The sequence below is a fragment of the Peromyscus californicus genome, unplaced genomic scaffold (assembly GCF_007827085.1).
Source record: "Peromyscus californicus insignis strain IS unplaced genomic scaffold, ASM782708v3 Scaffold_5__1_contigs__length_169319896, whole genome shotgun sequence".
NCBI classification, from domain to species: domain Eukaryota; kingdom Metazoa; phylum Chordata; class Mammalia; order Rodentia; family Cricetidae; genus Peromyscus; species Peromyscus californicus.
In genome coordinates, this window is record NW_026294573.1 from 145,634,606 (window position 1) to 145,649,775 (window position 15,170).

Sequence of the window (15,170 nt, forward strand, 5' to 3'; positions counted from 1 at the left end):
TTATTTATTTATTTATTTATTTATTTGGTTTTTCGAGACAGGGTTTCTCTGCGTAGCTTTGCGCCTTTCCTGGATCTCACTCTGTAGACCAGGCTGGCCTCAAATTCACAAAGATCTGCCTGCCTCTGCCTCCAGAGTGCTGGGATTAAAGGCATGCGCCACCACCGCCCGGCTATTTCTAAATAAAAGATAAAAACTTCAGTAATTCTGTAACTGCCCTGCAGGAATGAAGGCATGCTAAAGAAATACCAATGTCCTCCCCATTAGGTCCCCAAGGAACCAGAATCTCATGGTGGGGTGTGGGGAGGAGAGTTGAAGCAAGGTGGTGGCCGGAGAAGAACTTTGTCTCTCAGGAAGAAGAGATTTTACACAGTTCTGACAACTTGTCAGACCACCTATTGGAAGATAAGAGCTGAGATGGTGGAGCATCAGTCATGGGTGGGACCACACCTTGACCAGGATATTTACTTATGCATGCCACTTGCCGCCTACTTAAACCTCTATCTACCGAACCTCATGTAAGGACAGGAGATGGACTTGGGGTGCTGGGGAATAGGGTCACTGGACATTCTTATTTTCTCCTCTTGCCACTGTGGCTACATTGAGTGCATCTTCTTTGTTTTCCCTTGTGATTCTCTGTTTAGTAGGCCTCCTGAGGATGGATAGATGATCCTAGCTTGTTAGAGCTGCCAGGACCCAGACTCTGCCCCTGACGACTCTGGTAACAACATGGAGCAGTGAAAGATATCTAGCTTTACAAGGAACCAAGAACTTAACACACATTAAGGATTAGTTATGGCAAGAACTCCAGAAAACAGAGTGAGAATTCTTACATACCAGTCCCTAGAATATGAGATAAAAATGGGCAGAAGCAGTATTTTAACAGAATAACATCAGTTTTCTAGAAATAATTTTGAATTAAAGAAACCCGGCTGAGAAACACTTAAAGAAATACTCAACATATTTAGTCATCAGGGAAGTGTAAATCAAAATTACTTTCAGATTTCATCTTACACTAGTCAGAATGTCCCAAGATTAAAAAAAAAAGACTTCATGCTGACAAGGATGTGGAGTAAGGAGAACACTCATCCAGTGTTGGTAGAAGTACAAGCTTGTGAGGCCATGATTGAAATCAAGATCTAGGTATACTACTCTTGGGCATATACCCAAAGGACACTCCATTCTACCACAGAGACAAGTGTTTATCCATGTCCATTGCTGCTCTATTTATAATAGCCAGAAACTGGAAACAACATAGATGTCCATCAACAAATGAATGGGTCAGGAAAATATGATACATTTACACAATGGAGTATTATTCAGCTGTCAAAAATGAAAACCCTGTGATTTACAACTGTGACCTGCCTGCAAGATATGCTGATTTCACCAGGGTACAAATACTGTATGAGTAACCAACTACTCTAATTGGATTTAAGGTCACCTCCACAAGATAGAACATATTCTTGACACTGCTAGGGTGGCCAATAACCTAAGACTGGATAGGCCATGAGGCTAGGAGAAAACCAAATATTCAAATATTTCTGCTGAAGGATCATAGCAATAAAATGACTCCTAATGACAATCTTCTACACATATGTATCAGGGTCTTGCTCAGCCATCATCAGAGAAGTTTCCTCTTGCAGTAGATGGGAACTAATACTACCCACAAGTAGACAATAAGCAGAAAGTGAGAAGGATTGGCACAGTCAGTCCTAAATGGGATGTCTTCAGAGAACCCCTCCCCCAGGGCTCGGGGAATTATAGGGAAGAGCACGCAGAAAGAGTATAAGTGCCAGACAGGGTAGAAGACACCAAGGAAACAGCATCTTCCAGACACAACAGACTGATAGATACATGAACTCACAGAAACTGTGGCAGTATGCACAAGGCCTGCACAGGTTCACGTCAGGTGGGATCCCAGTGCTGAGAGGGAGAAGTGGACATGGGCTCCCACCCCTAACCAAGAAACTATCTGCATCGACACTCATTTGCAAAGGTAAAATTAATTTTTTAATAAAAAAGAAAAAAAAGACAGAAGAAAAGAAGTCTTGGGATGAATGCAAAGGTATCTGTATGATCTGTACTGCTGCAGCATGGATCCTACATGGTCTCCTAAAGGTATCTGTATGATCTGTACTGCTGCAGCATGGATCCGACATGGTTTCCTAGGGCCCAGGCTACACACTTGCTCATCAGGGTAGTGTCATCAGGAGGTGGCAAATACTAAAGAGGCCTAGAGGGAGGTCTTCAGCTCACTGGGGATATGCCTGTGAAGGACATCATGGGACCCACTCCTTTCTTCTGTTTCTGTTTTTGGTTTATACACTGGCTATGAGATGAGCAGTTTTATCCTGCCCTCTACTTCTGTCTTACCATAGGTTCAAAGAAATAGGGATAATTCAACACAGACTTGATCCTTTAAAGCCATGCATCAAAAGAAAACCTTGCTTTTTTATAAGCTGATTATAGAGGCACTTGTGATGGAAGCTGACACATGCATCAGACCCCATTTAATAAACAGAATAAAAATGAAAGAAGAGACCATCTTCAGAATGTCCCGAAAAGGATTTTTTTAAAGATCTGCTCACAGCAAAAGTGCCAGCTCGGGGGTAACTCACTTGGTTGAGCGCTCACCCAATTTGCTTCAAGCCTTGGGTTTAAGTCCCAGCACCACAGAAACTAGGAGTGGAGACACGTGCTTATTGCCAGCACGTGGGAGGAGGAGACAGGGGCATAAGGAATCCGGTGTTATCCTCCTCTACATACCAAGTTTGAGGCCAACTTGGGCTACATGAGTTCCTAACTCAAAACAAGCAAACGCAAGACAAAGATGTCTAATTAAATCCTGAGTTGCAAGAATGGATAAAGACTAAAAAGTGATTTAAAAATCACTGCCTGGAGGGCTGGACAGCTCAGAGACCCACAATAAAACCAAACATGACTGACAATAAGAAAACAAGTCAATAAAATGATTGCTGATGATATCCTGCTAAACTCATATTGTTGCCTAGCCCAATTGTCATCAGAGAGGTTTCACCCAGCAACCGATGGAAACAGATGCAGAGACCCACAGCCAAACACAGGCAGAGCTAGGGAATCCTGTGAATGAGGGGAAAGGATTGTGGGAGCCAGAGGGGTCAAGGACACCACAAGAAAACCCACAGAACCAACTAACCTGGGCTCACAGGGACTCACAGAGACTGAACTGACAATCAGGGAGCATGCATGGGACGGACCTAGGCCTGCTGCATATATGTTACAGTTGTGTAACTTGGTCCTCTTGTGGGACTCCTAACAGTGGGAGCAGGGGCTGTCTCTGACTCTATCATCTGCTTTTGGGACCCTTTCCTCCTGCTGGGTTGCCTCGCCCAACCTTAACAGGAGAGGAGATGCCTAGTCTCATTGCAACTTGATGTACCATGACTGGCTGATATACATGGGAAGCCTGCCCATTTCTGAAGAGAAAGAGGAGGAGTGGATGGGAAGGAGTCAGGGGCAGGGACTGGGAGAGAGCAGGGAGGAAGGAGAAAATATGATTGGGCTGGAAAAAAATAGTTAATAGAAAAAATACACAATAAAACCAAAAATGAACATTTTGATATCATTTGAGTGTAAATGTAATACATTCCTACTCTAAAAGAGGGGTTTGTGCATTAGTGAGTGCTCTTTGCTGCAAATGTGAAACATGATCTCTGAGTTTTATAAGCTTAAAATCTGAAGGTATCATTAGGTATCAGAGGGTTGGGCTGATAGTGATGGACCAAGCACCAGGGAGCTACAGAGGGATGAAGGGTACACTCTCCAGTCTACTGCATACACTTACTGGATTAGATTCCCAACCACTGCTCCTTCCCTCAGACACTTAAGTTATACCCACGGGATACAATTTGCTAGACTTCAGAGATAAAAGTTTTCAGCTCGGCTTCCACATGGAAAGTGACTGCATTCTCTCCCAGAATCCCACAGTGGAAGGTTCACCAGATGATTTAAGATGCTGGTGGGACTGGAGGCTGGGTGGTGAGTAGGCAGAAGCCGATCAGTGATCCCCACTGACCTCACATTTGCCAATAAAAATGTCTGACCCATCTTTACATATTCATCCTATGGAGTATACCTCACCTAATGGAGTAAGATAGATGTATACAATTAAGTGTGCATAGTGAGACTAGTTCTCTGAACACTCACTAGAGCAACTCCATGTTCAGCAAGCCACACTTTAGTTGGCCCATGTATCCAGCTGCAGGACAAGAAGCCATCACCTTTCCATGGTGTGATGATGTTTTCAAAGACCAACAGAATCAGCAAAGGCCAAGGATGGAGTGCATACAAACCTTTCCCAAGGTTTGGCTTGATTTGTCTGTCCTAGTGCCTGAACAATGGACACATTTAAGGCTTTCCTACTGTGTATCACTCTGAACCCAGGTTTGCATGAATCCCATGGCAGACTCAGAGCCAGGTGAAATAGGAGCTTGCAAGTGTGTGTGGAGGGCTGTGGGGTCTTGTCCCACCGGGAACTTGGGTCACCTGTGAAGAGGTGGCCTGGAACTGAGGAAAGGTAAGAGCTCCAGTTTCCCAGCCTTCCTCTTACCCAGAGACAATCAGATGCAGTGTGGAGTCAAGTCAAGCCAAGAACTCATTTATTATTAGGCAGTAAGCCTCTTTTATAGCAAAAATCCTCAGAACCCTAGGAGGGGGTGGAAGGAGCCAACCAATCATTTTAAAGGTCACCCTATACTCATTTCTTTGTTTATAAACTGTTGTTTATGCACTGACATCATCTTCTGATCTTTGTCTCTTATCTCAGCGTAAACAACTTGAGCTAACTTCCTCTGGCACCATCTTTGTAGCTCATGTATGCTCCACAGAGGGCTTATTACTCTAGGAAAATGAAGCTCTATGTAGTCATCTATGCCCAGTAAACTCATTTTATTTCTCAGGAATGAGCCCTCCTTTTGGGTGCTGATGCTGTCCCTAGCAGGGGGAAGTGTTAGTTTTACACCCTTTTACAACAAGTCATTCAGCAGGTGTGTCTAATCATTTGACAATGCATCTCAGTTGCATTCATAGCTATGCTGGGATTTATTTGGCCTACCACATGTAGGGTGGCCATAGCTGACAAAAGTCTAGTTAGTTTCTAAAGACATTACCAGGTAGCAGCAGGCTTGTTCAGAGTCAACAGAGAGCCCGTCAGGATCCTGGCTTGAGTCTTCAGTCATGATTTCGGACATGAATGAGGGAGCCTTAAAGTGGTTTCCACAGTTGTTCTTTGGGCCTCTTAGTCTGATGCTATTCCCTCTAAGCCTTATCTAAACTGCATATTCATGGGAAAGTAAGAGTTCTTAACCTTTCAAAAATCCTCTAAACACTGAGTGAGGTCAGCAGAATGAGTGCTATAATCTCTGAAAGCTGGGCTCAGAGCCTCTGGGACCCAAGGCAAGTGTTTTAGGAACCTTCAATTAGATCAGTTGGTGGATATTGCACATTCCCTTTTCATGTCTCAGCTTCTGGATTCAGGGCATTTGGGATGTAGGAGAAAGCACTATAATGTTATGCAGTGTTTACCGGTTCAGGTAACTGTAAGCGAGGGCCCGACATTTAACTTTACAGCATGCACTGTGAGTGTTTCAGAGTTCTATAAAGCCAGTTATGTCTGGTTAACAAGGAGACACTACATGTAAACTTGGCAGACATTAAGCAGTGCCTCATTTCTTCCCTTGTCAACTCAAGTTCCTCAAGGGCAATGCTTCAGCAGTGCCATAATAGGATAAGAAGGTGTCTGTTATCCTGGAGAGCCAGATTGCCTGAAGAGGTATGGGAAAGATTCCAAACTCATTGACTGCAGAGTTCTTGTAGAAGAGTCTCCCATTTTCTCTTCATTTGAGGGAACAATGCTTCATTGTGATGGCTGAAGAGAGGCTTCTATTTCCTAGCCCAAGTCTCCCGCTGCCCCCATATAAACAAACATGGCTTTATTGGGTTGCTTAACTATATTGCTCCAAAACAGTCCTGTTCAGTTAAGAATCTCATTACTGTGTTCAGAACATAGGGCTACCCTGTGGCTGTCTGGCACTTACTGGGATACTAACGGCCTGTCTTTGCCATTTTCTTTTGGTTTGGATGCTCTGGGGTCTTTGAATTTATTAGAGTCTTCATACCAGTAGTTACTCAACCATGCAACATTTTACCTTAAGAAGAATTTGATTTTGGGTGATGTGATGGCTATTTTTGGTTGCCAACTTGATTACATCTGGAGTTAACTAAAACCCCAAAGTGGAAGGTTCCAGTGTAGTATCTTGTTATCTTGTTTAGTCACTCATATTCTGTAATACTATCAATTTAGCATTATCTTTGAGTGTTTCAAAACTGTAATTTTGTTGTTAAGCAAGGACAAGTTTAGAGAGTTGATGGACTCTCCTTTACAAGGAGGCTTTCCCCATCTTCACACATTCAACGCTGCATTAAGTGTTCTCTGTGTTCAAACTTCCCCGTTTGCTGGGATGTTGTCATTGTTGCTGTCAGTGAAACTTCATCTCTTTGCCTGGCAGCATTACTTCTTAGGTGGCTCATGGCTTGTTACCTCATTTTCTACACATCCTGCTTCCTCTACATCTGCTGGCATCTCCTCAGACTCTTCCTTCCTCCTTTCTAGCATCCTCAGTTTGGCTCTTCTGCCTAACCTTATCCTACTTAAGCTACTGACCAGCCAATTTCCTTATTAAACCAATCACAGCGACAAATCTTCACAGTATACAGAGGAATTATTCCACAGCACATTTCAGTCTTTAAAAACCCATAAAACTCTCAGATGATTCCCTTGTATGTATATGAATTTCTAAACCATCTTATCAAATAAAGAACACAGAGCCAGATATAGGGGTGAAAACATGAGAAATCAGGGAAATAGGGAAAGCCATAACTAACCTTACCTCACGAACTCCACAGCTTCCAAAAGTGAGATACTTCCTGTCTACCCATGCTTATATGCCTTTCTGTTCTGCCATCTGACTTGCTCTCTCTGTCCAGCTACATCACTTCCTCTTCCTGCCCAGCTCTGTTACTTCCTGTCTGTCTGTACAGACCTCCAGACCTCCATGGTTAACTAGTGTTGGAATTTAAGGCATGTGCCACCATACCTGGCTCTGTTCCCAGTGTGGCCTTGAACTCACATCATCCTTGATCATCCCTGCCTCCCAAGTGATAGGATTAAAGGCCTGTGCTAACATTGCATGTCTTTTGTTTACTATAGTGGTTGGCTTTTTCCTCTGATCCTCAGGTAAATTATTTTGGGAGACACAGTATATTGGGGGACACAATACATCACCACAATGGACTAGACATTGTTGATATATTTATTGCTTGTATATATTGTGTATAGTTATTGTATTTATTATATATAGTTTTTCTTATATTAGTTATAACTTTTCAGGTTTTATTAGACAAAAAAAGGGGAAATGTGGTGATGTACTGTATTTTCTATTAATAAGACTGTTTAGAAATTCATCTACAATTGGCACTCCAACATGGCAAGAATCATTAAAAAGCCACTTGTGGGATAAACTGGGCCCCTGGATTAGGCCCGGTTGCATGGCTCAGTCTGGAGCACATGGCCAGAATCTCTTTGGCTTTTTCTTTCCTGGTGGGTGGTGGGCTCTCTCTGGTTCCCATCTTGGACTATTACAACACTGGGTAGCTGCTTTGAAATTCCCTTGGACTTCTACTGTTCTATGCAGTTGACAGATTTGGTAAGTCAATTAAAATATCTTAAAGGGACAAATTAGTTAAAAGAGAATTTTTTTCCCACATTAAAAAATGGGAACATTTTTATAATGGAAGGATTTTGGTCACTGTTTGATAACACATTAGGCAGTCTAAAAATGGAACAATTAAATGAGAGGATAATTAATGTTGATGGGATGTATGTAACATCAATTATGAATATTATTTGTTTGATCATTTTTATTTTAGCATTAAAAAGTTTGGTCAATTTAAGTGCCAAAGTTTTAGAAAAACCTGTTAAAATGAATCATAGAGAAATTCAGACCCAGACAGAAGAATTTAAAGGTGAACTTATCTCAGGATTGAATTATATGGTTACAGAGAAACAGCCTCAGATTCTCCCACAGGGAATGTTAAATAGCCCAACCCTGTGCCAATATTTTGTATGACAGCCATTAGAAGTAAACAATTTCCTAAATCTATAATTTATCATTATATGGATGATATTTTACTAGCTGATTCAAAAGCAGATACTTTAGAAAAAATGTTTGAAGAAGTAAAGAAAACTTTAATCTGCCTGGTAATCTTACAGGAACTGCGAAATGCTCACAGTGTGAACAAGCTAACTAGACTCCAGTGGAAATGTTAGATTTAAGGAGATTTAAAGAAGCTATAGTACCATATGGCATGCATTCTCCATTTGTAAAGCAGATGTTAAACTCATGGTCAACTTGGAATAGAATTATCCCCCAGGACTGGAAAGAATTAATTACAGCTGTCCTAGAGGCTAATTCACAATTACAGTGGAGAATATGGTTTAAAGAGGAGGCTAAAAATGATACAACAATGATGTAGGACTAGAGGTGTGGAAATTTCCCAGGATCAGCTTCTTAGAGAAGGCAATTGTACTGATATACAAAGACAATGTTTATATGATAACCAAACCCTAATTCTATGCTGCATGGCAGCCATGAATGCATGGGACAGGATTGAGGAAGTAGGGAAGAAAATCGAATCATTTACAAAAGTTATACAGTGCCCCAAAGAATCCTTTACAGATTTCTTACAAAGGCTATATTCAGCAGTAAATAGAATGATACCAAATTCAGATGCTAGACAGATAATAATTGAATCTTTGGCCTTTGAGAATGCAAATGCAGCATGCAAGAGGGTAATCAGGCTGTTAAAGGCCAGATCAGCACCCTTGGAGGATTGGATTAGGGACACAATTAATAATGAGTCTCATGACCATGATGACATGTGGATAGGAGAGGTGATATCAAAAACTTTGAGGAAAAATAATAATGTCAGATGTTTCAATTACAGTAACAAGGTCATTTGAAAAGAGACTATAAACAGGATGTTCCTAGAAATAATGTTGATTCAAGGAACAATGGCAAGAGAATGCCCCTCCCTTCTGGATTATGCAGAAGGTGTGGTAAGGTAAATATTGGACTAATGAATGTAGATCAACAAGGGACAGACAAGGTAATCCTTTGCCTCTGCTGTCGGGAAACTTCCTGAGGGACCTCTCGTAGGCCCCTATGACAAATTCAGTTCAGTCCTTTCCTGCCATCATAGAAGAAACCCCTTCTCAGAGCAATTAAATAACCAAATGCAAGTATGGGTTCAGCAATGGCCTTTAACGAGAGAGAAACTGCAGGCTTTAGAAGAGCTGGTATAAGAGCAGTTAAATGCTCAGCATATTGAAAATCAACCAGCCCTTGGAATTCTCTTGTATTTGTTATTAAAAAGAAATCTGGTAAATTGAGAATGGTAACAGACCTGAGAGCAATTAACAAAGTAATTCAACCAATGGGCTCTCTACACTCTGGAATTCCTTTGCTTACTTTATTATCTAAAGGATGGCCTCTTATGGTTATCAATTTAAAAGACTGTTTATTCTCAATACCTTTACAAGAAAAAGACAGAGAAAGATTTGCCCTCATGGTGCCTACTTATAATAATTCTCATCTGGCTAAGAGATATCAATAAAGGGTTCTCCCACAGGGAATGTTAAATAGTCCAACCCCGTGCCAATATTTTGTATGACAGCTATTAGAAGTAAACAATTTTCTAAATCTATAATTTATCATTATATGGATGATATTTTACTAGCTGATTCAAAAGCAGATACTTTAGAAAAAATGTTTGAAGAAGTAAAGAAAAGTTTTGCCTTGTTGGGGATTACAAATTGCTCCTGAAAAGATACAAAGAGGAGATTCTATTAATTATTTAGGATATAAAATAGGTCTACAAAAAATTAGACCCCAAAAGGTGCAAATTAGGAGAGATCGATTACGGGCTCTTAATGACTTTCAAAGATTATTTGGAGACATTTCCCATCTATGAACTATTGTTGGGTTAAAAAATGATGAACTGCGTAATTTGTTCAAAATCTTAGAAGGTGACAAGGACTTAAATAGTCCAAGAGAATTATCAGCTGAAGCTGAGAGAAAATTGGCCTTGGTGGAAAAGAAATTACAGGAAGGACATGTGGATCATGTGGATTCAAAGCTGGATTGTATTTTGGTTAGTCTACCCTCTAAGAATTCTCCTACAGGAATTTTAATGCAGAAGGAAGATATTATATTGGAATGGGTATTTCTACCAAATAAACAGAGTAAAAAGTTAAAAACTTATGTGGAAAAGACCTCTGACCTGATTTTAAAAGAAAAATTGAGATTCCATTAATTAGCAGGAATAGACCCAGCAGAAATTGTAGTACATTTAACTAAGGATGAAATTGACAAATTATGGGTAGAGAGTGAACCTTGGAAAAGAGGTTACAGTAATTTTTTGGGAGGGATTAACAGCAAATATCCCAAAAATGATCAAATTCAACTTATAAAGAGAGCTGATTGGATTCTGTCTCCCATTTTAAGAGAAACGCCCATATCTGGAGCCCATACATTTTATACAGATGTAAACAAACAAGGAAAGGCAGGTTACAAATCAGAAAATTTAAGTAAAGTGGTTCAAAGTCCTTATATTTCAGTTCAAAAATCAGAATTGTATGCTATTCTGTTGGTACTAATAGATTTTTCGGGACCTCTCAACTGACTCTCAGTATGCTGAAAGAGTAGTATTACATATTGAGACTGCAGAATTTATCCCTGATGAGTCAGAATTAACTTTGTTATTTATTCAGTTACAAGATATAATCAGAAATAGGAAATATTCCTTATATATAACTCACATCAGATCCCATACAGGTTTGCCAGGCCCTCTAGCACAAGGTAATGATGAGATCAATAAACTGTTGATAGGAAATGTGTTGGAGGCCTCAGAATTTCATAGAAAACATAATGTCAATAGTAAAAGTTTAAAAAAGAATTTTTTTTCCATAACCTGTTTTACTGGGTAATATTATGTTTCTTGGGTCTCTGAGGGAGCTGAAGATTAGATAGTTGTAGTTACAGTTTTCCTTGTTAAGAAATTCAAAAAAGAAACTCACTAAGAGGTGTTAAATATGTAAGGTTGAAAGACATCATAAGATAGTTTTCTGTTTGTAATGTAAGTTAGGATAGAAAGTGAATCAGGTACATTGTGGACTCACCAAAATAGGATACATAATGGAATATTTTTGCTGAATTTGTCAAATGCAAATGGACTAGAGATTGTCGATGTATTTATTGCTTGTATATACTGTATATAGTTATTGTACTTATTGTACATAGTTTTTCTTATATTAGTTATAACTTTTTTATTTTTTTATTAGACAAAAAAAGGAAATGTGTTGATATTTTATTTGTGCTCTAGTAAATAATGCTTGCCAGGAGACCAGAGGAAAAAAACCAGCCATTACAAATAAACACAAAAGTCATGCAGTGTTAGCACAGGCCTTTAATCCTATCACTTGGGAGGCAGGGATCTATCCGGATCTATGTGAGTTCAAGGCCACACTGGGAACAGAGCTGGGTGTGGTGGCAAATGCCTTAAATTCCAACACTAGTTAACCATGGAGGTCTGGAGGTCTGTACAGACAGACAGGAAGTGACAGAGCTGGGCAGGAAGAGGAAGTGATGTAGCTGGACAGAGAGAGCAAGTCAGATGGCAGAACAGAAAGGCATATAGGCATGGGTAGACAGGAAGTATCTCACTTTTGGAAGCTGTGGAGTTGGTGAGGTGAGGTTAGCATGTGGCTGTTCCTATTTCTCTGATCTCTCTCAGGCTTTTACCCCTATATCTGGCTCCCTGTTTTCTATTAATAAAACCATTTAAAAATTCATCTACAGAAGATGGAAACATCTCCCATGCTCATGAATTGGTAGGATTAACATAGTAAAAATGGCCATCCTACCAAAAGCAATCTACAGATTCAATCACCATCAAAATTCTAACACAATTCTTTACTGACCTTGAAAGGACAATACTCAACTTTATATGGAAAAAAAAAACAAAAACAAAAACAAAAAAATAGGATAGTTAAAACAATCCTGAAAAATAAAAGAACTGCTGGAGGTATCACCATCCCGATTTCAAACTGTACTACAGAACTATAGTAGTTAAAACCCACATGGTATTAGCATAAAAACAGACATGTTTATCATTGGAAACAAATTGAAGACCCAGACATAAATCTACACACCTATGTACTCCTGAGTTTTGGTAAAGAAACCAGAAATACACATTGGAAAAAAGAAAGCATCTTTAACAAATGGTCCTGGTCAAACTGGATATCTGCATGTAGAAGATTGCAAATAGATTTTTACTTATCATCCTGCAAAAAACTCAAGTCCAGTGAATCAAAGACTTCAACATAAAACTAGATACACTGAACTTGTTAGGAGAGAAAATGGGGGACAGTCTTGAATGCACTGGCACAGGAAAAGACTTCCTGAACAGACAGCCAATAGATCAGACACTAAGATCGATAATAATAAATAGGACCTCATGAAACTTAAAACTTCTGTAAGGCAAAAACACAGTCAATGGGACAGAAATGGTAGCCTACAGAGTGGGAAAAGTTTTTTTTTAACCAACTTCACATCCAATAAAGGACTAATATCCAAAATATATGAAGAACTTGAGAAATTAGATACCAAAAAGAAAAATAATAATTCAATTAAAAATGGGGTATAGATCTAAACAGAATTCTCAACAGAGGAACCTCAAATAGCTGAGAAACTCTTAATGAAATATTCAACATCCTTAACCATCAGGGAAATACAAATCAAAATGACTTTGATATTCCATCTTACACCTGTCAGAATGGATAAGATCAATAACACAAGTAGCAGCTCATGCAGGTGAGGATGTACAGCAAGGGGAACACTCCTCATTGCTGGCAGTAGTGCAGACTTGTACAACCACAGTGGAAATCAATATGGTGGTTCCTCAGAAAACTGGGACTCAATCTACCTCAAGACAGAGTTATACCATATACCTTGGGCATATATCCAAAGGACACTCTATCTTACCACAAGAACACTTGCTCAATTCTGCTCATTGTGGTTTTATTCATAATAGCCAGAAACTGGAAACAACCTTGATGTTCCCTCATCCAAAGAATGGATAAAGAAAATGTGATATTTTTACACAATGGTGTATTACTTAGCTGTTAAAAAAAATTGACATCATGAAATGTGCACATTGAAATGAATGGTACAAGAAAAATGCATCCTGGATGAGGTAACCCAGACCCAGAAAGACAAATATGGTATGTATTCACTTACAAGTGGATCTTAGCTGTTAAGTAAATGATAACCAAGCTACAATCCATATACCCAAAGAGACTAAGTAAAGAGGAAATGTCTAGGAGAGATGCATAGATCTCCCTGATGAAGTGAGGAGGGGGTGCGGGGGGGGGGGGGGGGTAGATTTTGTGACTGGACTGGGGGTAGACAGGGAAGGAGCTAGAGGGATCAGGTTGTGGGTAGGGAGATGATATGGGGGGAAAGAGTGCTAGGAGAGACAGCTAGATTGAGGGGTGGCACAGAACTTGTGGGAGTGGCCAACTAACGATTGATTTAACTTGAGGCCTATGCCAAGAGAGGGACCCCATGCCTGGCACTGCTTGGATGACCAGGAACCAGAGACTGGATAGCCCAGAGACCTAGGGTAGAACAAAACACTACAGGTTTAAACACACACACAAACAAAAAATTCAGTGAAATGATTCCTAATGATATTCTATACTCTTAGGTCAGTGCCTTAGATTCAGTCATCATCAGAGAAGCCTCATCCATCAGCAGATGTGGGCAGATACAGAGACCCACAGGCAGACATTATGTGGAGGGTCTAAATTGGAGGTCTCCATTGGGTCCCTCCCCTCAGAGATCTGGGGATCATGCAGAAGGGCAAAAGGATTGTTGGAGTCAGAGGAGATGAAGGACACCAGAACACGGCCCACTGAATCAACTAAGCAGGACTCATACAGGCTCACAGAGATTGAAGTGGCAAGCACAGGGCCTGCACCAGGTCCTCTGTGCATATTATGTGGCTGTTAGCTTGCTGTTTTTGTTGGACTTCTAACTGTTGGAGCAAGTATGTCTTTGACTCTTTTGCCTGCTCTTTGGATTCTTTCCCTCCTGTTGGGTTATGTTGCCCAGCCTTGGTATGAGGGCTTTTACTTTGTCTTATTGTATTTTGTTTCCTCCTATTTGGTTGTTGTTTCTTGGAGGCCTGCTCTTTTCTGAAGGGAGCCAGAAGGGGAGTGGATTCAAGAGAGATGAGAAGTGGGGTGAGCTGGAAGGAGTTGGGGGAAATAAAACTAGTAGGGATGTACTGCAGTAGAGAAGAATGTATTTTCAAAAAAAAAAATGACTTAGAATGTAGTTAAGGAATTATGCTGGTCTAGTAAAATGCTGCTAGTAAATTCTAGATATGTATTAAAACACAGTTAGAGATTATATTGCTTTGGGAAAATGGCAACAGTAGGCTCTCCTCTAGATGCTGTGACCTCTCTCCTGGTAGCTGGCAGGTTTGCAGTAATAGGCATGAATTGCCACTTACTGAGCAGGCTTTAAGTGCAATTGAACAACTATTAGTCAACCCCTAGATATCCCTATTATTGCACAGTTGGGAATATCTTGCTGGGTCCATCATTGTTGTGGTTCATACGGTTTACATCTGGGTAATGTACCAGGTTTTTTCTTTTGGGCCACCAACCAGCTCCCAAATCATGCGTGACACAGAGACTTATTATTAGTTTTGAATGCTTGGCCTTTGCTTAGCTCTTTTCTTGCTAGCTCTTATAACTTAACCTGTTTCTCTTCACCTGTGGTTTGCCTCAGGGCTTTTTACTGTTTTTCTTTCTGTATATCTTACTCTTCTGCTGTCTCTATGTCTGTCTGTCTGGCAGCTGCCTAGCTTCTGGCCCCAGGTATGTCTCTTGTTCTCTCCTCCTCCTTCTTCTGTGGGAGTCTGCTGGAGTCCAGCTCTGACCTGCTCCCACCTTTGGAAGGCTTCTTGTGGGGAGGAGAGAGGAATGAGGAAATACTAGGTAGAAA